This window comes from Diadema setosum, chromosome 4 (genome assembly GCF_964275005.1).
Source record: "Diadema setosum chromosome 4, eeDiaSeto1, whole genome shotgun sequence".
Taxonomy (NCBI): Eukaryota; Metazoa; Echinodermata; class Echinoidea; order Diadematoida; family Diadematidae; genus Diadema; species Diadema setosum.
Window position 1 is genome coordinate 45896569 of NC_092688.1, and position 24537 is coordinate 45921105.

The window sequence follows — 24537 nt, forward strand, 5'->3', positions numbered from 1 at the left end:
GTTCTTCTTCTGTAGTTCTGTTTCGTGCTGTATTTCTCTTTGCTCTTTTTGCTGCAGCTCCGGCAATTTTGATAGGAATTTTTGGCTGCAAGAAAAAGAGCAGCAGGTACAGGAATGCGACATTTTTGGACCGTTTTTCCTGTGACAGCTATCATTTGATTACTGGACTAAGCATGATTTTATTTCAACCGATTGACAATTGCCCTTCATCGATGTATAGAAGCACTGATTATTCAGTGTTTTAGTAGTAGCCATTGGAGAAAAATTATGGGCATACGTACTTGGGTTAGATTCAAACCGTGGATATCCTGATTACTGTACAGGCATCATATCCACTAGACTATCGAGCTTCCACCCAACAGTCAATGCTGATTTGAATCCTTATAACACAGTTTTTGTTATATGTTCTCTGTGTGTTGGCAGATGTGTGTGAGTTCCAGACATTTTAGATAACATCTTTAAAGCTGTAGGCTTTGGTTCCCCCCCCCCCCCCCACACTCTCTGACAATTTTTTGGGAGAGGTCTGCAGCTACATTGTGAAGAATGTTTGCCGACCATTGACACGTTTCATTTATAGGCAACCAGGAGAAATTCCATGCATTGTTCCACTGTGTGTCGTGCGGTGCATCAGCTGCGACCCAAAACAGTTTTGTGCTGTTTATGTGCAAGATCTTTTGAGATGGCGCCCTCTGGGCTCCGAACTGACAATATCGCTGATGAGGAGGCATTCCTCACTCGCGCTGATGTCAGGCCGCGACACGATTTTGACGACGACAGCAATGCATTCCGCATGAACGAAATGAGCTTACCGATTGGCTTTTCATGTGATTAGCTCAGAGCGTTGGATGCAGGAGTACCTCTCATCTACCCCTCCCAAGAACCCCCCCCCCCCACACCCCTACACCCCCATCATCACCACCACCACCACCACCATCACCATCACTCTTGCGTTGCGTTAGCCGAAAAAGAAAATGGGGATTATTGAAATATGAGTCATGCAAATAATCATATGCATTAATATCTAACCAGCTCGTGATGCGTATCCTATTAGGGCAATTAATTTACCGAGGTAGGAGCACGCTCAAACGTAGACCAGCAAATGTACTGCTCTGCTCTCTCCCTCTCTCTGTGTTTCTCTCCTCTCCATCTCTCTTTTTCCCAGACTTGGCAGAGCTTTTTGCTGCTAATGAAATAAGAGAGCCTAATATACCAGCTGTAAAAAGAGAACATGGAACTTGTTGAGATGATCCCTTGTATTTCCTAACGGTCTTTTACCTTTTTCACAGGGGTTCCAGGAGAATTTAGAAATAATGAGTGTCCAAATTTATGAAATTCTTCCGTCAAGTGGAGGGTGTTTTTGCAACGGATTAAGAATTTTTTTTTACATCGATGTAGGGCAATTGTTCATAAGTTGCAATAAGGAGTGTCTTTGCGGTGTTTTAGACCTAAAAGAGAACTTGTATGTACTCCTGATTAAAAAGATATGTTTCATGCGTATTTAGTTATCTATGTAAATCTTAGAGCAAATTAGGGTTAGACTAGCATTCCTACCAAGTACAGTATTTAAATCACACTTTTTGCCAATCTGTTACAGAAGCATGATTGTTTGCAAGTCTGAAACTCTTTGATATGCAACAGCAGAAGTGAAATCAGAAAGCCAGAGGGGTCAAAAATTCATCATAACGTCGCTGGGGTGACAAAACCTCGTATCTCAAAATTGTCAAATGTTCAGGAGAGCGAAAAAACATGGCGGCCAAAGCACTATAGTGAATGGGAAAGCCTTCTCTTTGACATGTCATGGTGGCTTCATTTTTGGAGTAAGACAGTTAGGATTTGGCCAAGACATCACTTGACCCATTATTTGACCATTAAGCTAAAAAAAAAATTTTTTGACATTTTTGAGATACGAGGTCTTGTCACCCCAGCGACGATATGTAATATATTTGTTTTCCTGTCATTCCTTTGAAATCTCTTGTTCTATAAGATGTGTTATCTGCTTGCCAAAATGTCTTGTAGATTGGTAATGTTACTGGTACTCAAAGCATTGAATATGTTCTGCCACTGCCTCAAGGAACACCATTTTGAAATGGATTAAAAGTCATTACTTTCATTTTCACACACGCTGCTAGTCACAGGTTGGTCAATTTTGTTGCCAATTTGCAGACTGTCATTACATTAGTTCTGCTTGCCTGACCTTTGCACTTTCTGTATTCTTTTTTTTTAATGAAAGTATTGTGTTGTTGGTTTTGTTCCACCTATATTTCTCATAGGTTAAATCAGTGCAGTAATTTATCTTGGAAGGAAAATAGCATTGTAGGAATAGTGCTTGCCATAAATCAGGGAATCTCTTTCTGACACTGGGTCTTCCGCTTTCCCATGTTGATGCAAAGCTGTTTCGCTCCTTGCGACTTTGATAAAAACGGTCAGCAGTGTACGAAAACATCAGCGTAATTGTAACTAAGTGTATCCCCTAATCATCTTGGAAGAAGACGGAATGCCGAGATCACGAAAGAGGCGACTCGTGTCACACAGAGCGACGTGGCATTTATTCCATCCCGCAATTGCAGTCTCTCTGTTGCCATGGCGACTAACCAGTTCCCGGTAGTCCTGAATCTGTGATGGATATCAATCATTTTTTCCCCCGTTTGCTCCTCCGGGAGAGATTTCTGCAGTAATGGATCGGTGTAGACAGCATCGTGTGATTACAAATGGTGCTCCCACTCGACTGTGCGTTGGAATCGTTTCTATGCGCACTCTCCCAAATGACTTCCGAATATACCCTGCTGCGGCCACGTGTGCCGTGTCCTCTCTGCTGGTAGCGTAAATAGTGTAATAGCGGGAGGGAGAGACAGAAAGCAAAAGAGGGCACACTTCTGGATCGCGGCGCGTGCAAAACTCGAAACATTTGAGATGATTACTTAAGTGTCTATGTCTCTAGAGTGAATGCAGAATCACTAGGGGTTAAAGGTCACTAACAGATGTCAGGAAAATGATTTGCATTGTTTACACGTGTGTATAGCATAGCATGATTCTTTTGTGCTCGCTGTTATTGTAATGAGCATAAAATCACGCATGGGATAGTGTTAAAAAAAGGGAATGGTGAAAATGGCATCACAAAATGTAGTTGAGCTGTAAATACCACTTGAGATAGGTAGGGAATGAACAGTGGATAGCATTATGGCATTATGGATGGGGAGATTATGTTTCCCTCTCCGTGATGTGTGCCAATAGCTCCCTCTACTGACTCATCAATGCACAGGGCGACAGTGCCCAGCCGTTGGTGCTCACATCCCACTCACAACACCTGCTGCAAAGATCACCGTGTCAACGACAAAAACCAACTAATATTTCTCGCAACGTGAGCACACCGGCCCCAGAGGGCTTTTTAATTTCATAAATTCGGAAATGACACAAGTGCCAGTCTTCTTCTTTTTTTTTTCTCGACAAAAGCGTGGTGCAAAGAGCAAAAACACCGCACGCCTGTTGGTATGCCCTTCCCTCTTTGTTTTCTTCATGCTGTTTGGATGTTCTGAAATTGTACCGTAGGAGGGAATGGATGAATGGAGTTTGGTGACGGGATGGAAAGGGGACAGTTGTCTTTTGCTCGTCGTGCCTTCCGGTTGATTAATAGGATGAGATTTGATCATGTGACGACATCGGGCTGGAGATCCTCGGGCTGTGGTGCGGTGTGCATGACAGCGGGAATTGGTTATCAGCGGTAAATGAAGATGAGGAAATTGGGGTGGGGCATTGATCAAATGGAGAGATGAATTGGTGAAGGACATTGAAGCGGGACAAAAGCGCTATGAATGGGGACAGAGTCAGAAGGAAGGGGAATTGCAGCACATGGTAAAAGGACATAAACATAGGGTAGGGGGACAGATACATAGGGTAGGGGGACAGAGGCGTAGGGCAGGGGGGCAGAGGCATTCGATGGGAGACAGAGGTATTAGGTAGGGGGACAGATGCATATATTCTAGATAAGTGTTTACACATAAGGTGGGGGACAGAGGCATGGGCTAAGAGGACAGTGACGTATGGTATGGGGACAGGAGCATTATGGTAAGGGGTACTTAGGCACAAGCAAGAGGGGCATAAACATAGGGTAGGGGGACTTAGGCAATGGACAGGAAGAAAGGAACATATTCTAGATGAATGTAGACACAATGGGTGTGGGGACAGAGGCATGGGATAAGAGAACAGTAGCACATGGTTGGGGGACAAAAGCATAGGACTGAGGACAAGGACAGAGGTATACAGGCATAAAAGGCATACAGTAGTGGGACCAAGGCACATGGTATCGGACAGAGAGGTTGTGTAGGGTGGACAGAAGGACATGGTTGAGGAATTATGTGACATGTGAAAGGGACAGAGGCATGGGGCATTATGACAATAGCATATGAAGAAGCAAACCCTTCAATTGGGGATCGTGTTTTAATGGGCAAGAAGTCACTATATGCAATACAAACCAATGAAAAATTGGACAGGCAGAATAGACACTCTGGTAAGTTGTCTGAACGTCAAGGTTTTGTTTATCATATATGATACAATCTTTCCAAGGAAGTTTGTCGTTGTAAATCTGGGGCGGGGATGCATTCTTCCTGTGTAATTTCGCGCCATTAACCTTTCTCCAGAAATGTCACGCATCATCCGCAGAGCCGGGGATTGTGTGATGAGATCGGCCGGAGGCAGTCTGCGGGGCAGGCTGCGCTCAGGCCAGAAACGTTCTTATTAATGGCACACTTGCGTGATTGCTAAACATTCTCTCCCTGTGAACACACTCGTTTCCGTGGAGACCATGTGTATCAGATGCTAATTTGCTGCATGTCCGGAATGTCGCAGCTGATGGCAGCCATTGAAGGAGAGATAGAGCAAGGGGGGGATTAGGGCTGCCTTGTTGTTAGTTGCCCGGCGATGAGAGTGCATCATTTTACGGTGACTGCCTTGGAAGAGCCCCATCCCATCCCCAAGGTAAGGAGGATGAAGGGGGACGGGTTGGAGGACTGGGGTGCAGTGGTGGCTGATCCCTTTAAGATGAAGTTCATGCTATGTGCTAATCATGTCGTCACCAATGAGATGTTTGCTGGCTGCTCCTTCTGCCTTGTTAGGCAACTGGGACGTGCTGGGGTTCTTGACCTGGGAACCCCCCATATTTTTTCTTTTTTGTTTGCTTTCGTTCGGCAGGGCATCCCGCTCGCCCATATCAAGGTGAGCCAGTTTCCACGCTCTGCCGAGCAGAAAAGATTGCAGCATTTGATGCCCAAATGGCTCCGTGGCACAGTTTTCCATCTCCCTCTCTCTATCTATCTCAAATCTCTCTCTTTCATTCTCTCTTCCACTTTCTATGTTCTTCCTCCCGATTGACCTCGCTGAGATTGGGGAGGATGTTGAGGACGATGAGGGAGTTGGAGGAAGGAAGAGCCCTCCGAGTTGAAGAGAATTTGGGTATGGAGCGTGAGACCTGCATCTGTCAAAACATGTAGCTCATCCCCTCCCGGGTGATATATCTCGGGCGGGGCAAAAGGGGGGGGGGGTGGGGTGCCTCCTGAAAATGAGGGTAATCCATGTCAACTATCCATCCATCTCTTTGCTTAATATACTCCGATTGATGTTCTCCTTGGTGTCGTTCTTCAAATCCGGTCTCCCATCCCTCCTACGTAATCTCTGCATCCACTTGCCTCTAGAGTGCTGGAGGAATGTCTTTGAGATGGAAAGAATCATGCACCCGCAAAAGTCACATCCACTGCAGACCGCTTCGTCCTCTGGTTTCCAGAGTCCGCCTTTGCTGAAATCAATGCCCCCACTAGGGGCTAATTAGGCCTTTTTGTGCCATTGCCGTCACAACCCGTGTCCCACCGAGGGGCCTTAAATCAATGCTTTTTCACAGGTCAGCGAGCCGGCCTGCCGATAATTAGCACCCTACCCATACTGCACCCAGCCGTTCGTTGCCCTAGCATGACCGGCTAACAAAGTGCATGCGACCACTTTTCGCTAATGCTATGCGCAGACGTGGCAGCCTTTGCGAGAAAGTGTATTCCGGTTAAAAGGGGTATCAGCAGTGTATAAAGCATGGCAGTGTAAGTAGCTCATTTATCATAACAGCATTGAGGTGTCATCAACAGGACGTATCTTCATGCTGACAAATTATGTTGCCATGGCAACTGGTATCAGCCGATGGAGGAAACGTGCATATGAGTGTAAATGAAGAGAACCGTTACACACCCAGAGATTTGAAATTGATAAAACTAACCAGGATATGTGCTGATGTTTTGACGTAAGAGTTTAGACTAGTCCTTGAGCATAATGGTATGGAGCAAACATGTATGTATTGACCTGGAGCAGAGCATTATACATGGCACATTGTGACGAGGTGAACATAGCCAGTGGATTGCTTCAGATCTTACCTAGATGGTGCATTCACACGTGACTAGTTAGACATGAACATCATGTTTTTGCCAGCTGCCATGCTGGGGAAGATTGATGGTGCAAAGGCGGTTTAGAAAGAAGCGAAAGCATGGCGTGTTGTGCCCAGTGTAAACATGACCGACCGAGTGTTTCAGATCTAACCAAGATGGTGTATTAATGCTTGACTAGTTCAGCATGACATGAACATCGTCACATTTTGAGTGCCATGTGCGGGGAGCGGGAAGAGCTAGAGAAGGCAAAGATATGGCTATTGGCAAGATTTTAGACACACCCAAGTGTTCCAAAGCTAAGAGTAATAGTGTGCTCACACATGAGTCAAATACCTAGGTTGTCTTACTAGGCTTGCTATTCAAAGGAGGGGGGGGGGGAGGGAATGTAAGTGGTTTTATGATAGGATTGTGAGTAGATACAAAAATTGGCAGGCTCTATTTTGCTCATAGTGATAAAGCTCTACCGCAAATCTTTTTATAGAAGGTAATGCTCCCCAGTAGGGTAAAGTGCATCTCTGAAGGTGGCAGATGTTTTCTTCTTCTTCTTCTCTCTCTCTCTCTATCCCCTCCCCTCTCGCTCGCATTCTCTCTTTCACTGACCACTCCTTTCATTATGAGTATCCTCTTCTTGCTCTGGGTCAATTGCATGCAAATAAGCGATAAACAATTGTGAATGTCAGCTAGGAGTGCGTCGCAGCCTGGCATGCAAGAATTGGAGGATACATGGCATGGATGTGCGGTGTGAAAGATTGTATTCCCCCCCCCCCCTTTCTTTCTGTTTGGGCCTAGGTGAGCATGCCATCCCTCATACCTCCGTCCCAAACCCAGGGCCCCTAGCACCTATTCCTGTCGCGAAATTAAATTTCTGTTGCTGGGAATTGCTGAGGTGTCCCGAGCGTGAATTTAGTGGTTGCTAGGCATGTGTGGGTCTCCTTCTTATCACCTCTCGAGGATCCCTGAAGAGTCGTGGACGACCCGTCCCTATCCTCTTCGTTTCGCATCTTGTCCTTGTTATACTCTCCCGTCTCCCCTCTCCATGACAACTTAACTGTTAATCCTGTGAGTGCGATTTGCGGGATGAATCCGATGGGCACCGCGAAAGGAAAATTGCCATGTGATAAGTGCCCTTAGTGTGGTGCGGTAGATTTGAACGTTGGGGCCATGTTGCAACCCCTTCCCATTTTTTTTTCCTTTTTTATGTATTGCTGGATCACTCTTTATTTGTGTATTTTTTCCCTCCTTTATTACTCTGGTCTTACCTGTGTTGTGCCCCCAGCTCTAAGCTTCCTATCCCCCATGAGGGCGAATTCCCAATGCATGGCCTGGTTTCAGCCACCAGTGCAGAATTGCTCCAATTTCATCGCCCTTTGGACAAAATGAAAATCCTCTTCCTTCGCTCTCTCTCTATCTGTCTCTCATACTCTCTCTTTCTCTACCCTCAGCCATCTTTCTCCATCCATCTTTTTATCTTTTTATACCTGTCTTCATCTCTCTTTCCCCGTCTCTTTTTTCTTAGTTGTTTAATATCAATTCTTGTAACTCTATTCTTGTCATTCTAGCCAAAAATCTATTGAACATTGGAAGGTAACTATACCAGAAGAACATGATCTATTTCATGAGAGGGTTGCAAATTTGTATGCACCCCCCCCAAAAAAAAGGGGTATCATTAGACAAGTACCTTTCTGATGTTTCTAGTATCATTTATTGAAGTTGTGTCGTATCTTTGGACCATGATTTCAGATGATTCTTTGATGTTGGTTGCCATGGCAGCAATATGCACGACAGGTGTGTTTCTCACTGGGCAATCTTCACACAGTAGGTTAACATCTACTTGAGATCACAGAGCTACCTCGGCTGATGATGATTCTCTTACTGTGAACAATGGATACTCTTGTCACTGTTCATCTTCTGTCTCATCAGCCCTTCTCTCATTCTCCGTCTTTTCATCCTCATCCTCATCCTCTTCTTTCCTTCTCCTCCTCTGCCTCCACCTCCTACGTCATCCCTTCTATCTCATATTCATCTAGCTCCACTTTCTATTCTTTCACTTCACATTTCTCCTATTCCAGCCCCCTTTCTACATTCACTTAATCTCTCTTCAGCTTTCATAATTTCTGTCTCGTCAACATCCATAGCCTCCTCTTTCTCCTCTGTTTCCTCTGCACCTGCTTTTCTTCCCCTTCCACCTTCCTCTTCTTCCCCCTCCTTATCACCTTCCCCCATCTCCCTCTCCCTTCTCTTTTTCTCTGGCCTACGAGCCTCCTGGCTGCTCTAAAATGCTCCTTCAACGATGGGATGAAATATTGAATTTAAGCACTGTGATTAAAGACTGGTCTAATGGAGAAGAAGGGACTGTGATGTGCAGCACATTATCAATCTTTCACATCTTCTGTGCCCGTCTGCCGTAGATGAAGTAACTTTTAAACAAGCTTCTTCAATGACTCGCTGTTTAATTCATGGCAGCCGGCAGGAGGGCAGGGAGTGTAAGCACGTTTTCATTCTTTTCCACGTGGTACTCGGAATAGTGCAAGCCAATTATTACATTATAATTTCTCCATGACTTTGATGACAAACTTCTTTTTCCCCCCATTTTCTTAATAAAATGACATAATGTTGTCAAGGTTAATGAGTTACAATCATCTACACTGTGTAGGTAATGAAATTCCATGATATTTGATTAAAGCAAGTTTTTGACATGATTTCCCTTTGTAAAATGACTCCTTAATTTTGACTTGAAAAATCACGGACCAGATGTGTAGAAAGGCCTTTTTGACATATCACAGTCAGATGCAAAATTCAAAATAGCTTTTTCTCTATGCTGTCCATCTCATGTGTGGTGGGTAGTGCATTTAAATTCTTTTCAACCAACAAGTGGAGTGAATTAAATGAAAGATATGCAATCTTGCTGCAACCGATCAAGGCCAACGCTGTCACAGCCTTCAGAAGTTACTCTTTCAGAATTTGTGTTATTCATTGCGACCGTCGGAGAGTATGATTTTTGCAAGTATCGGTCTCTATTCAAACTGCAAAGCTTCTGTTTTAGCAGCTGCCTCTTCCAAAAGCTAGTCAGCTTTATTTGCTAACCCATTCCTGATGCACCTGTCTGCAGTTATAGTCCTGGGGATTGACTCTTGGTTTCACAGTCAATGGCCGTATCATATTTGAAGGGGGATTACTTCCAAAGAGCTTCATTTCAATTTTCTATTCTTTTTATTTTCCACTCCCCGAGTCTTTCTGACGTGACTTAGAATGAGAATGGAAATAGCGCGGTTTTGCCCGTAATCGCTGCGAGGTGATTGTAAACTTGAAACTCCCGAGCGATATGATTGATGGATAGGATTTACTCAGATCGCTATTGGAAATTCATTCTGAAAGGGGATTTTAACATTTTTTTTTTCTTTTAGAGTGCTGATAAAGACTAGTTGATAAGAGGGGAAGACTTTGCAGGGGGTAATTAATTTGTTGTTCTTGTGACTGTTTTCATTACACAATGAGACTTAGTCTTGGCAAAAGTCAGACTATTAATTTGTTGTTCTTGTGACTGTTTTCATTACACAATGAGACTTAGTCTTGGCAAAAGTCAGACTGCTTTTGGTAAGAAATGGTTACACTTTATCTCTTCAGTATGTTCATGCAAGGTGCAATTAAAAGAGAATAATCGTATAAAGAAGAAATCACAAGGGGAAGAAAAATTTCTGTAACTCTTTGGAGCATGAATTATACAACAAATATGTTGTATTTCAGGACACAGGGGGTTGTGGGGGAGGGAGGCTGTCATAATGATGATGTATGAGGACTTCAGTCATTTTTACTCTCACTAATAAGCAGTTTACAGTGCTTGGTTTAGGAGTTTTGGTGGGGGAGGGTGTCAAGGTAGATCGCTCTGAGGGGGTATGTTCCTACATGGGTACTGGCACTCCCTGCTGGTGATGCGGTTACCCCCAACAACACATTTTGACTCTGTAATGCAAGAGTGGGTTTGTACAGCCGTGAACCCTGGCGATCTCATTCCGCCCCGATTGATTCATATGCAGCGGCCATGACGTGGTAGGAGAATCTCTTTGGGGGAGGAAAAAAATTAAAATGAGAAAACGCTTTGATCTCCGGATTTCTGCCGATTGATAATTTGGATAGAAAGTGCAACTAATTGACACTGTGCCCAGCCCCATCCCGACTCCCTCCATCCATTTTTAGCAATGGTTGCCCGTAGGCGAGTCATTGGAAGTGTGTGTTTGTGCATGCATGTATGTTTGTCATTCTGTCCATCCATGTTGAAAGATTAACCAGAAAGAATGTGACTTATTCATGGAGATGAATGCTGCTGAAATTTGCGACCTAACTACGAGCTGGGTCGCCTCGGAATATCAAAATTGTCTCTGTGTGTGTGACCGTAGAACGCTTTCTCAAATCTGGCAGGTTGGAAATCAGAATTTCAAATCAGCGCCTAACTTAGGCCCAAGCCAGTCATGTTCAGCATGAACTGGCAAAAGAGTAGGAAGGGAAAAAGGAAAAAGAAAATATATATGTATATTCTGCTCAAATGGTATGTTTTGTTTTTTTAAAGCACGTATCAACCTTACCTGGTCCTTGGATAGCATTGAAAACATGAGAGAATCCCTTTTAAAAGCATGCACACATACACACATAAGCACACACACACACACACACACACACACATAACACATGCACACAAAAAGACACATTCACCGTCCTCAGACAATCAAACACTCGGCCAGAAAGAAGGAGATACCAACCCTGTGCTCATTACTAGTTCATGCTCAGTCGACGTTGGCAACACATGTGATTGATGTTTGGTTCGCACCATTTAATAGGCGGGGGGGGGGGGGGAGGGGGGTGATGGATTGTGTGGGCTGAAGCCAGGGAGTGCTATTACGAAAGTACGTCTACCCCCCTCCCGAAGTGGCGCACTGGCGAGCTCTGAAGTGGGGGCTGGGAAATGTATATTGCATGGCCGTCACGAGATCTGGAAGAGGAACGGTATCGAGAAGCATCACCGTTTAATCACTGCACGACTGCGATTTTTTTGCCCATGTGCCATTCACAAAAGTTCATCTCGCTTGGAGAAATTGAGAGAGAGAGAGATATGGAGCTACCGCATCGTCTGCAGTGATTTACTAGAGTACTTCTCTGCACTAATTATCCCTGGGATGAATGGAAATGATACATCAGTCATATTTCTCTTTTCTCTCTCTATCTCACTTTCTTTTTGATACGAAAAGGGAAAGGAGGAGGAGGAGATAAAATGAGACTGGCAGAAAGAAAGTCGATAATGAACATTTGACGGAGTTTTCTTCTGGTCGTGTGATTCAGAAAACGTGTGTATAGCAACGCAACCCACATGAGTTTGATTGTAAAGGGGGAAGTGAGGGAACAATGCTTGGGCGTGCTTCCTCCATCATCACTGGGGATGATACTGACCAGATAGAGATGCATAAAACATCACTTGTAATAGTGGAAGGATTGCCAACGTTGAGCACTGGATGCCACCGCGACACGGCAACTTATCTGCCGAGTTGCCGTACCTGGCATCTCACTAGGTTGTCAGACCAATCCTCTGCTTATTCACGAGAGTGTACGCATCTCGGATGTAAAAGTTCAGAAACCTATTCAAATCCACAGAATGAGAGTAGGAAGGAAACAATTTCAGCAAAAGACAGGGTGGTGTATACATTAGAGAGATTTTCTTGAAGGAGGAAAATACAGATTTTATGCTCTAGTGTCTAGAATTATGGAATTCCGCATAGATATTAAAGAAACATAGCCCATGGGCTTTATCAGAGTTGCGCTTGATAGAGTTGGTGTCAGAATTAGATTTACACATTGTCGTCATGATGAGAAGCTCGGCCCGCCATTCCGTAGGTCAGCTCGTCTCTTAGTTACTGCGCTGAATTGACGCACGCCTTTCACATCTCATGAATGGTGAGATGGCTGCAGGGGGAGAATGTTGAGAATCACACTCCGAACCGTCGGCCATGGCGACGGATTTCTGTGGGAAATTGCCGGAATTATCATCGATCACTCACTTACCTCCTTCTTCTTCATTTTTTCAAATGGAGATTGTGTATCTTTCTCCCCAACCACACGCTCACACACACCCATCATTAAACATATTGAATGGGTAAATAGTTGGAGTACAAGACCCATGCAGAATGAATGGAAGGGACAGATATTAATTGCCCGATGAATCCCGCACGATATCTTATTGCACATTGTCGTCGTCGCAATGATATGGAATCTGCAGATCGTAGCGATACCCATTTCTCCCTCGGCAAACAACTGCGATGTTTACTCGGGTGGAAGGCTCGCACGTGATTGGTCCAACCCAGGAATGCTGATTAATTGTAGGGGACGGAGACTGTATGATGTCTTACATGTATCTGCTGATGATGCAAAGGAGAAAAATGGAAATGGATAGAGCATGGGTATGGCAAGAGAATTGCCAATCCATTCCATCGTGTGCAGCTACTCCCATGTACATAGCTGGCAATTAGCGCAGAGATGAATTTAGCATTTTGCCATTCATATGTTTCGGGAGTCTTCAGTGTGTGGGTGTACAGGACATGTTCTTGTTATCGTACATATGTCGCCGTCCCTCCTCGGCCTTGGATCTTGAGGGAAGATGGGAATCGCTCGGGCTGAAAATCGCTGGGACGGAGGTCATTTCTGTGCAGCACGCGAGTCAGGGACGTCTCCCGCAAACATTCCTGACTTGTAAATGTCAGGAAACATTCTGGTCATAACGATTTGTCATTTAAGCCTTAATGTGCTCAGGTGCTCAACTTAACTCGCCAAGTTTGTTTGTTTGTTTTTTAAATCAACATTTAGTAGTCCATCAAAACTTAATGTAGTTGAAGATTAGCAAGCCCAAAATCCAACAGGAGGGCCATGGTGATGTAGTAGGGATTAGGGTATTAGGTAATCTCTATTCTCTGACAATTAGTCTCGACATCTGTACCAATCAGCAAAAAAGCACTCCAGCATGCATACCAAATAGTAAATAAAGCATAGTAAAGATGAAGGTTAACATGAATTCAGCTTTTACAAAGTTATGGTTTGCAATGTCTTAAGAAGTAATCAAACTTTTGTCTCACGGTAGCCACCTCTCCTCTGCTCAAGAAACATACAAGTATGAATATTCAGATTTCTTGATATAGAAATTCATGAGAGATTTTTAATTAGTTCTGCTTACCATGACCAAGTCTGCTGCTAAAGTAGATTAGTGTTTTCTCAGTGTAAGTGAAAATCCAAATAAGATTCTTCATGCTGTGAAGTTATGCTTCCCGACAAAACCAGAACGAAAGCATCGTCTCGAATTCATTGAAGCAGATGGCGATTAACATGTATTTGGGTCATTCTGTTCTTTGAGTACACTTAAATGAAACCTGATTACTCGCTAATAAAGAAGTAGTTAGCATCACTCTCTTCTAATTACCAGATGGAAGTGACCCCTGTGACTTACGGCATTCACTGAGGGAGATACACGACATCTCAACGGCCCTGAGTGGTCCGCTGGAGAGAAAGCACTGAGCGTCTAAGAAAGAAAAATCTGATTACCCGACATTCCTGAATCCCAATTACCTTAATGCAAATCTGTTTACGTATGCCTGCCTGTGGTCAACAAATGGCGAAATTCCAAGCGGCATGTTCTTGCATTGAAGTGCGATTCCACTCCTTGCTCAAGTGGATATTAGTAAATAGAGGACTTAGCGCTAATTATGTGCTTTTGACCTTTGACCAGGAAATGTGGTAAGACCCATATGTTGGGTACAACTGCCATAGACACGAGCATCTGCATTGCCTGTCAAGCTGTTATTAGTATTTGCAGAGAATCAAATTCAATCTCCCCAAATAATGAAAATTGATGAAAGAAGATCTCAGGGGGGTCATAAGATGAGTTTTGCATACCATATCTGAAAATTGCTCCATATTTGAGGTTCTCACATACATTTAAACTAACCTCAATTTTCATATCTATCTCTTTACCATTTGTGTCATGTACATAATGTTGGTCTTTTCACTTTGGTCCCTTTTATATGGGGGGAGGGAGGTTATTTTTAGTAGGTTTGTGCATTTTGCATAAAAATGTAATTTTTTTATTCTGATTTGCCTCTTCAGAAGGGAGAAATGTGCTTAGTTCATTGACCACCTGTGTTCTGCAATAGATCAAATGGCAGCACTATACCTTCCCTAAATGTGAAAGAAAGAATTTCATTGCTGAAAGTAATGTGCCATACATTGCCCTGAAATCCAGTTGGAGCTATGGTCCCCAATTATCGAATGAGATCAGAATCATGTTCTTTTATCTTGTAAGTTATTAAAATTTAATTGTTACATATCAATGAGCAATGATTTGAATGCTGCTTAGGTTTTTCTGTGCTACCAAACCACAAGAGCCCGTGTTTTGAGGAACATGTCTTTGATGGCCATTTTATTTCATGGGTCCTTGTCACTTTCACGCATCTCTGATGTGTCACACTTTCACCGCTTCTCGAGTTTAATGCAGTTTCAGGAGGAAAATTTGGCTGGAAATATTAGAAATCGAAATCTGTGGCATCACGGTGGTGATGCTGGTGGTGTGTGGGGGGGGGGGGGGGAGGGGGAAGTAGTCAGAGACGAGCAAGAGTGGGATAGATGCAGGAGAAGATAACAAGAAACCGAAATAATCATCTCACTTTGACAGATGAAATCAGAGAAGCTTTGCCGGGGCTCCCCGAGGGGGGAAAAGCTGAAAAAGATTTTTATCGCCGCTTAATGTTATGATTAATGGCAGGGAGAAGCATAAGAATTGGATATCTGCAGCTCAGCTGTGCTTTTGTTAAGCAAACAGCAAATGCCACCTCATATTTCGAATATTTGTGTCAACTTTGATTTTTCTTCCCCTGTTTTTTTTTTCTCGGCCCGCACCACAACCTCTCTTTTGCTCTCCTCTTTCACGTGACTTCAGCGTTTTCAGTTGCACAACGATTTCTTGTCCCTTGTCCTTATCGCGCATGATCTCGCGCTGTCCCTCACGCTTTGGTGACTTTCTTTTCCATTATTTTTACCTTCAATTTGTTTCCATCATTGTTTATTCATGTATTTCTATCATTGTCTTGTTTTTCTGTGTTTGTATCATCTTTTTGTTACGATTTTATGAGAGAAGTGCAAATGGCTTGCTCAAGTTCTTATCTATCTTTTCCATTCTGTTTCTCAAAAGTCATCTTAGAATCTTTCTTGCTAGGAATATTCTTCAGTGATGAGTCTGTCTTGTCTACTTTTCAAACAGTCCATCCTTACCTCTCGTGCCACAGGCATCGCACTTTTTTAAAATCATATTTAGTATCATTCTTTCAGTAATTCCTTCAAATATATTCCCCTCTGTGTTTCTGTCTCCTAAAGACTATCTCTATCATTCCCTCCATATCTCTCTCATTCCTCATTCTCTCTCTCTCTTTTCCATGATATTTTGATTTCTTAGTATGTTTATATATATTTTTTCTCTTAGATTTCAAATCAGTTCAATTCAATTATATTTCATTTCCATCCAACAAAGAGTAATACATAATACAAAGTATACATTTGGCAATTCATAAATTGTTTAACAATTTGAAAGAAGTACAGGTATTTTTTCTGCCTCTATCTGATTTCTCACTCTCTAATCAGCCCCTTGTAACATTCTCACCTTTCCTGAAGGTTTTCTCTGGCTAAGCGCAAAGTGTGGTTAGAAATGCTACATTACGCTGTCTCTCCCTTTTATCAGTCCATTTGCAGCATCTTTATCATATAATGATAATCAGCTCATGGGTGAAAAACCAAGAGACAAAAAGAGACACTCCAAGGCATTCAAGTTTGTCTATGAAAAACTTGATGAATTTCTGTTCGTATTGTCCAATTTTCATAGCGCTTACACAATTTCTCTAGTGACTCAATATATCAACAGCAACTGCATCGGCAATAGATTGTGTGAATGACTATGATGTTTGTATGTAGCACTGCTTATGTATTAAAATTAATGACACACATTTGCTACTGGGGTATGAAATTGAACGGCATTACGGAATTCCAACCATATTGCCATTAATGTTGTATCTTTCTTCCGTCTTTGATATCACAAAATGATTCGCAATCTTCATTTCTCCTTTGCTCTTTGGCATTTTGCTCTCACATACGAAAAAAAAACTCGCACTTTGCATCTTTGGGGCGCATAAAATACGGTCTAATTTTGCAAGTTCGGGTCAATTTTTGTTTGTGTGTACTAGTACAGACAGACAACAGCAACAAGAGGAGGAGGGTGACACGATGTCGGCACTCTTGTATCGAGGGAACAGCGTGCACGAAATATTTTTGATGGCGCTCTCACGTGAGTGTCATGACGTGAAGTTAGGAACATTGAGAAGAAGACGGGGCTTGCTAGAATTCAGAACTTGATGCCCTTGCCACGCGCAGTTTTTATTTATTTTTCTGAAACGTTTTGCCGACACCGGTACAGATGTTAATGTTGCGTCAGCCATCTGGAACTCATGTTGTGTTGCCGTTCGATGGCAAGGCATGGCTTGAGCATGTATGTGGAGCAAACATCTCTTGGTGTGAGGGTGGATGAGAAAATGTTGATTATCCATTGCTGCCTTTAAACTCAAAACTTATTGCGTCTAGTTCATTGCTGCCTTTAACTCGGGGTACAGTTTTCATTTCTTGGATGTAAAAAGACATCAGTTTTTCAATCCTGGAAAGCATGTCTGGAATATATAATTACTTGGTATGTGGAATCAGTGATCATGAATTACGGGGAAAAGATGACCTTTTCCAAATATAAGTCACATTCTCTTTACTTCTAATTTATAAACATCTTTGGTAGAAAGTGATCGTTCCTGGTCTATTTTTTGGATATCCTAGGTAGAGGCATAGTTCATCTTAAAGTCACACTTTTGCCCTTCATTTCCCAAAATGTGAAAAACAGTGAGAAGATTACATTATAGGGGGCTTGCCTGGATCATGAGAAATATGACAAAAGTTTGAACGACAGTGAATATTGCATCCGGGCGTCTTTTTCTGTACTAATTTAGGTTTGACTCTTTGTTCTTCTTGCTCATAAAGTACACTTTAATTTTAAAAAAATTCCAAGATATGAAAGCAAATTCTGTGTGCATCTGTCTCTTGTTTCTTTTGCTTTCTTTTCTTGCTTTCTTTTTTGCAATGTGGAAAGGAATACATGCTGGAGCTATCTAGCACATGACATCTGTTCTGAGTTCAATGCACTTTCACTCTGGACAGAGATCCCTCAAATATGTCGCCGTGTTCATCTGGTAGTTCTTCTGCCTCTAGAGGCATTATGTTACGCGGCGACGGCACAAAGTTCCGTCTCGGGTAAACGGGTTAACAAGCCGGCCTTCGCCGCCTCGAATTTCAATCCTTTTAGATACACGCCATTGAGGCGCTGGGCAGTACCATTCACTCTCTCGGCCGGCCAGCACGGTGGGTCCTCGTTTGAGGGATGAGTTTAGCAGGGTGGGGAAAGGAGAATTGGGGGGGGGGGGATGGGGGTTGGAGAAAAACCTAAAAGTCATTCATTCCTTCACGATGTTAACTAGGGCAATTGCATTACTGGCAAGGTGTCGTGCGCAAGTCGTCGTATTAGGAGTTTTGCAGCATCACTCTGCCGATGAATTTGATGCATTTTAAAGGCCGCAGAAAGTGTTGGAAAACCAACGGGGACCAGAGAAAGAAAAAAAAATTGTCAAGAACTAAAATTTTGCAGATGTGTGTAGGAATGCATCATATAACATATGTGAAGGCAAGTTCTAGCCAAAAGATGAAAATAAAATGCTGCAAGGGTTATGGTTTGTAATGCATTTGCACTGCTGAACCCACACACTGGCTGTTCAATCATTTTCTGTGGTTGCATGTCCCTCATGTGCCTTACTAAAGTGTATTTCTTTCCAAAATGCTAAAGTTATTCCAGTATCGGAAGGAAAGTCTCAGAAAGCAAGTAGCCTGAATTTATTAATATGTGTCTAGCATCTCGACTTCCTAGATGTCATTCATTTCACCCATTTTTTAAATACTGCCAGGTTTTCCTTTACATGTTGTTTAGGGACTTCCACTGAATTATCTTGGAAGAGGCAAGTGTAACTGTCCTTGTTTGGCTGTTGCCATGACAAGTGTTTCTTGGCAATAGAAGTCAGTAATTTGCAAGATTGAGTCCAAATAAAGTCTTGAATCTGTTCGGTACTTGATAGCGAAGCTGCATTCTCTAGGGACTAGTTAGATGTAGAATGGCAGTGCAGCAAAATTTTTTGTTCCACCTTAGTTAAGGTCTGTTGTCATTGTTTGCTAACTCAGTCAAGAGAACAAATATTCAGAATCAAACAAGAGTTTAAATTCTCTCCCTTTTGTGGTGTACTTTTCTGTTCCTTTTCAAAAGTTTGCAATGCATTAGGCTGGCAAACTGAAATTTAATTTCTACTAATTCATTTTTGTTCCCCTTCATGTCCATTTGTATGCAAGCCGACGTTAATTCTGAGCATTGTACCATCAGCATTCCGGCAAATTTGCTTGATCAATCTATTGTGGAATGCAGCGGGAGTGAATAGAGACGGTCCGTGTTGAGAGAAAGGACGGACTGCGTTGTCTCCGCTCCTTGCATCTGTTGTGAAATCAACTAGATGTGATCAGATAAAGTTGGAGCAGTGGCTCTGCGCATTGGAGAAGAAAAGAACAAATATTGTGCATTGAGCCGAAGTTATTCAGCTTCATTTGTTTTGCTGGAAACATGGAAGCCCTTCTCATCTCGTATTGGATCCATTGTGACTGTATGAAATGTTTGACAGACTTGCAAAATATGTAAAGTAACGTTAGCTTGGACTGTAAAAGACAAAGAAAAAATGGTCGATTCACGTCAGCAGACATGTAATTTTTTGTTAACGTCACTCTAATTCTAAAGATCGCTACACAGTTTCTCTTCCTTAGTTTTCCTTTTCCTCTCATTCTGTCTCACCATATATTTCAACTGACAAATCATATAAGTATGAAAGGGACAGACAGGGGGGAAAAAGAGATGTAGAATGAAGTATATCTCCATATCTCATTTATTTCTATCCCACCATATATTTCAGCTAAAAAGTCATATGATCAGTTAAGAGACACAGAGAGAGAGAGATAGATAGAGATGGAGGAAGAAATATAGAATAGAATATGTGTCTATATCTCCTCTCTTTCTATCCTACCACATACTGCAGCTGACTAATCATATAACCGATAAAGAGAAAGAGATGTGGAAAAAATATATGTCTATCTTTCACGATAATTCATATTTCATTACCAGCTCTTGGCAGATATTAACATGAGGCACTTGCATAGAATGTATCTGGGATAGATTTTTTTTTTTTTTTTTTTTTTGCCATATGCTACCTTTTTTGCGACTCCTTCAGCAAAACAAACAGGAGCAGGATTGACAGGGAAAATAAAACAAATGCCACGTGATGGATGACCACTAAAATAGATGTGATCCATGTGTTCATGTTTAACCTCATGACTGCCAGAGGGGTTTACATGACTGGGACACGCAGCGCTGGAGGCTCCCCCAGTAATGTCCAGAATGAAACATTTATCTGGGTTAAGTGATGCGGAGTTTCTCTCCGCGAGAGAGGTTTAAAGTTTGCCGAGCAATGCATCAGCGTCAACGAGCACGCAATGCGGAGATGGCCTTTCCTTTGTATCTTTGTAAAAATTGGAACTTATATACTTATGATATGACTAAATATTTAATCAAAAGTGTGTGCAGTATTCTCCCCCCCCCCCCATATTCACAATGTTTGTAATTTCCTTTGTTTGATAAATCCATTTCTGTTGTTATGCTATCTCGTTCGTGGCTACCTACCAGGTAAGCACCAGCAAGAGTCAGGTCAAATCCGGTGTGAATTTTCGTTTCTTTCCTCTCTCTCTTTCTCTCTCAATAATATCAAGGACACGCCATCGATATTGGCAGGTTTTATCCGCAGACCTGTCTGATGGACGATCAATTTCTGATCGGCTGCGGCAGCCACATTTCCCGCCGCGGCTAATTGTATCCACACATCTGCAGTGCAATTTCGTTTGCGGAGTTAAGGGGGAGGGGGGAAAAAAATCTACCTGTGCAGGTGTTAAGATCCATTGAATTTGTTCTAGATATTATCTAGGACATGCATTCATTTCTCCTCTTACATCTTCTAGAATTACTGAATTGTCACCAGCTGTCATTATTTTAGTCATGATACTTCAATATGGGGGGGGGGGGGGTGTTGTGGTGGACAAGAGCAAAGGTCAAAGTTGAAATTGTCACCTTCCAATTCAGCTTTTAGGGAGCGTTCATTATTCAAAGAGATGGATGAAGCCTGTCTGTTCACTGGTTGAGATGTTCATCTCACATTTCTTTCACCGCAATGTTTCAGCCTCGCTTAAATTGAGTTGACAATTATGTGTTTGTTCTGACATGTTGTTGTCATGGTGATTGACTCCATAATGACTCCATAATGACTCCATCTTCCATGATGGCCAGAGGAAGTTCGATGACACCCTAATTGATTCCTGATTAAGATTTATGCACGGGATAACTTCCTTTTCATCACAAATCCAATCCTGTCAGTTAATGTGTGGTGCGGGAAGAGATCACAAAAGGGTGGGGATATGATATTTCAAATGAACTGAAGAACCACACCACATGGCAAGCAAAGTATAATGTGAGTGTCGTTGATCCTACAAACAAGTCTAATCGAAAATTTATGCTTTACTTTTTGCTATAACTCTATTTCCTGCTGACAAGCATACAGTGTTTGTGTATTCGACCATAAAAATCCCCTCATATTTCAAAATAAGGACTAGTTTTATGCATGTCCTGCTTTAATGCAAGATTGATGATATGTTTACGTGTCAAGTGCAACATTAGGTATTTTACTTTGGTATATTGAAAACACCAGGGAAGCCTTGCCTACAAATATGATTTCAGGCAACTATTTGCAGAGCAGCGGATATCATGCAGAGCAGAAGCCATTCGTTACTGGGTTTTGCCGGGAAATGTCACGGCGGACATTCCCGTGCGATGAAGAAAAAGCTGTGACGTATTCACACAAATTGTGTTACGGCAATCGAGTGGATAAATCGCTTCAACAGCTGTTGAGGTTCATTAGCGATGCCCGTAAGCTCTTTAATTGATTCCAAATTGGATGGTGGGCTTTGCGAGAGGGCGCTGTTCTATTTGATTGGATGGAGGTGAAGGGAGCAGGGATAGGAAAAGAGGCATGTGACTATTACTGTTGAGAGAGAAGATCGGTGTGCAGTGATGCAGATTAAAGTCAGATGCTCAGGAACAAACGCATCTTCTCTTCATTCTGTAGAGACCTGAGGGAGGGCAAGAGACATGACATTAACACAAGCATTTTTTTTTTTTTGGGGGGGGGGGGGGTTCAGAAAATCTTTTAGTGTATGCAGTATTACTTCTATTTGCACATACCATATTGCTGTAGGGCTTCAAAGATGCAAGTTGACAATATTGTAAGCTTGCAATTATGTCATGACGATTAATGTTTCTCTGGTGTCTGCTTGGAAAAATAGCTAATGCACTAACCAGATAAATGTGTTGTGTCAGACCTTTTTACCTATAGCGTTCTTGATATTCAACTCACATACCCGTATGGTGGAAGGGATGGTAACTGTTGTGCAAATAGGTGGGACTGCTGCTTCAAATACAATAACTCGCACTACCTCTTTTTCTTGAAGCGACGTGACCTCCTTCTTTTTAAAGTTTCTGTTTGTTTATGTCACCACTGCTGTCCTTCGCGACTGAAAGTCACATGTTTGCTTGTTCGAGGGCTGTTCTTATCTTTACCTTCACGCCTTTCCGTGCATGCACAACGGAGTGTGTGTTTCTGGCTCCGTGGGTCTGACATTGACAGATCAGTGGAGACTATTATTACATGGCAAAGCTAGCGACACCTCAGCCTTAATGAATACTGGTCCCATCCTTGGCAGTGTTTTGATATATTGCTGCGGCATCACCGGCAGAAGTACAAGCTCCCGTAACCGTGACGATGAAGAGAGAAGGGGGGGGGGGAAGGGATGTGAAAGGACTTGAGAGGGACAGACAAAAATTTATTAATGAAAAAAGAAAGAAATAAACATTAACTGATGTTAACATTCTGCTTTTGTTTTTTGTCATTTTCGGACTCGTGTTTGTGTGTGTTCAGTGCTGTGCGTCATTAAAGGAAGGGGAGAAAGTAGAAAAAGAGGGTGAAAATTGATGGTGGAAAAACAAATGGTGCCAGACCAGGGATGGGAAACCGAGGAAAGTGCTACAAGACAGTAGCAGCTGCAGAGCCCCACCCCACCCTTCCCCCCATGCAGGTGCCTCAGTGTAAATACCGACACCCAAACACGTCTTCCGTCCCCACAGTGGGTGGAATCCTCCTCCGTTGGCTTGCCTTCAGCCCTGCCGGTGGCTACGCCAGGCCGGGAGTAGGTGTTGAGAAACAATCCCGGACCAGCTGACGAGATGATGTTTTCAATTAGACCCCAGTTTTGGAGGAAATGGAAGATGGGTGAGGGTAAGGATGAAAACGAGGAGGAGGGAGATGGGGGTTGGGTTGCCATCAAGGCCCTGGTTCCTCTAGGCACTGCAGAGTCATTCCACGACAAACATTCTAACAAGCTGATCCATTACTACAAATTTCAGCATTTTTGCCCTGAGAATGAAGGGTGCGAGAAACAATTACAAGGTTTCGAAGAATTGAGAGGGGCATCTGCAGCAAGAATGTTGTTCGCAATGTCAACAACGGAAATTGATGGAGATGGAATAGTCTCGTAAGAGATGTCACACAGGAAATTGATGAGACTTGGGTAACTGAAACATACGATGTCTCTCTTAATCATCCTCACACGTGTCACATGACACCTTGGCATTCCAAAGATGTTTTTGTGATGAGGCAGGTGGATTCCTCAGGGGTCATTGACAGCTCCTCGACAAAAATCAATCATCTGAAAGTTTTTGTGAGATGATGACGAGAATCAAATCAGGCAGCATTTGACATCTTGCTCACAATTATCCACCTTGAATGAGATGTACCTCATCTTTGTAAGATATGTGTAGCCTCTCTCACATGAGAACATAAGTTTGTGTTCTATGTTGTTTCAGTATTTATTACACTAACTGTCAATGGTAGTAAAAAGTGACGATATGACTTCTCTATCCCGTTTATTTTTCAGTGCTTTACAGAATCGTCCAGATGCTCTGAAATCCAGAACTTTACATCATGATGTTTTGATTCATGATTGTGCCCGGAACATAGAGATCAATATACTTTATTTTCATTAAGTCTTTTGATTCAAGCTGAAGGAAATCCTTCCATCTGGAGACAAGTACACATGAGTGTGTGGTATGAGGTGCATCATGAGAAGGGCATGGCTGGGACGCGCCCATGTGCCCCGATGGATTTTTAAAAGATCGACTCCGGTGTTTGTGCAGTTGCTGGGCATTTTCTTTTCCTGCTTTGTGTGAAAAAAAAAAAAAAAGATGAAGGGGAGAGATTTAGGGTGCCAGGACGTGTTTGTTATCTTCGTATTTTTGTCGTCTTTGCAGCCGAGCAAGGAGGGAGATTTTCTGACGATGGCTCTCCCAGTGATGAAAGAAAACCAATTTTTGGTGTTTTTCTTTCCCCTCGTTCCCTCTCATTTTCTAGACACATCACAAAATTCCCATGCATGCAAGTGGAATATTGTATCCGTCATCTTTTGTGCAAGAAGAAAGTACAATATCATGTCTGAGTTTGTTTGTTTGTTTTTTTCTGTATTGGCATATTTCTTAATGATGTACCCTGACATCCCCATTTGAAAATCATCTTTGGAAAAGAATATGAATATTTTTAGCTTTTTTTTTTTTGTATGTGATGGAGACAAAATGTGATGGATCGCAGTGTGAAGATCTCCAGTGATGGACTTTGTTGTGGTATGTCCCCTGTTTATTTCCCCCTACCCCAGCCCCCAATGTGCAAGAGGAGTGGAGGAATGGCCATTATTGTATGATCCCGGCCAGAATTACTTCCTAACACATCATCGCCATACTGTTACTTCTGAAAGCCTCTGAAAAGCAGGCTAG

The 24537-nt window shown here is 42.6% G+C and overlaps 1 protein-coding gene across 3 annotated transcripts in view; it reads left to right on the forward strand.

Moving 5' to 3' along the window:
- The window catches only part of LOC140227345 (RNA-binding protein Musashi homolog 2-like), a 265855-nt gene that overhangs the window by 208042 nt on the left and 33276 nt on the right, over positions 1-24537 (forward strand). The window lies entirely within an intron of this gene.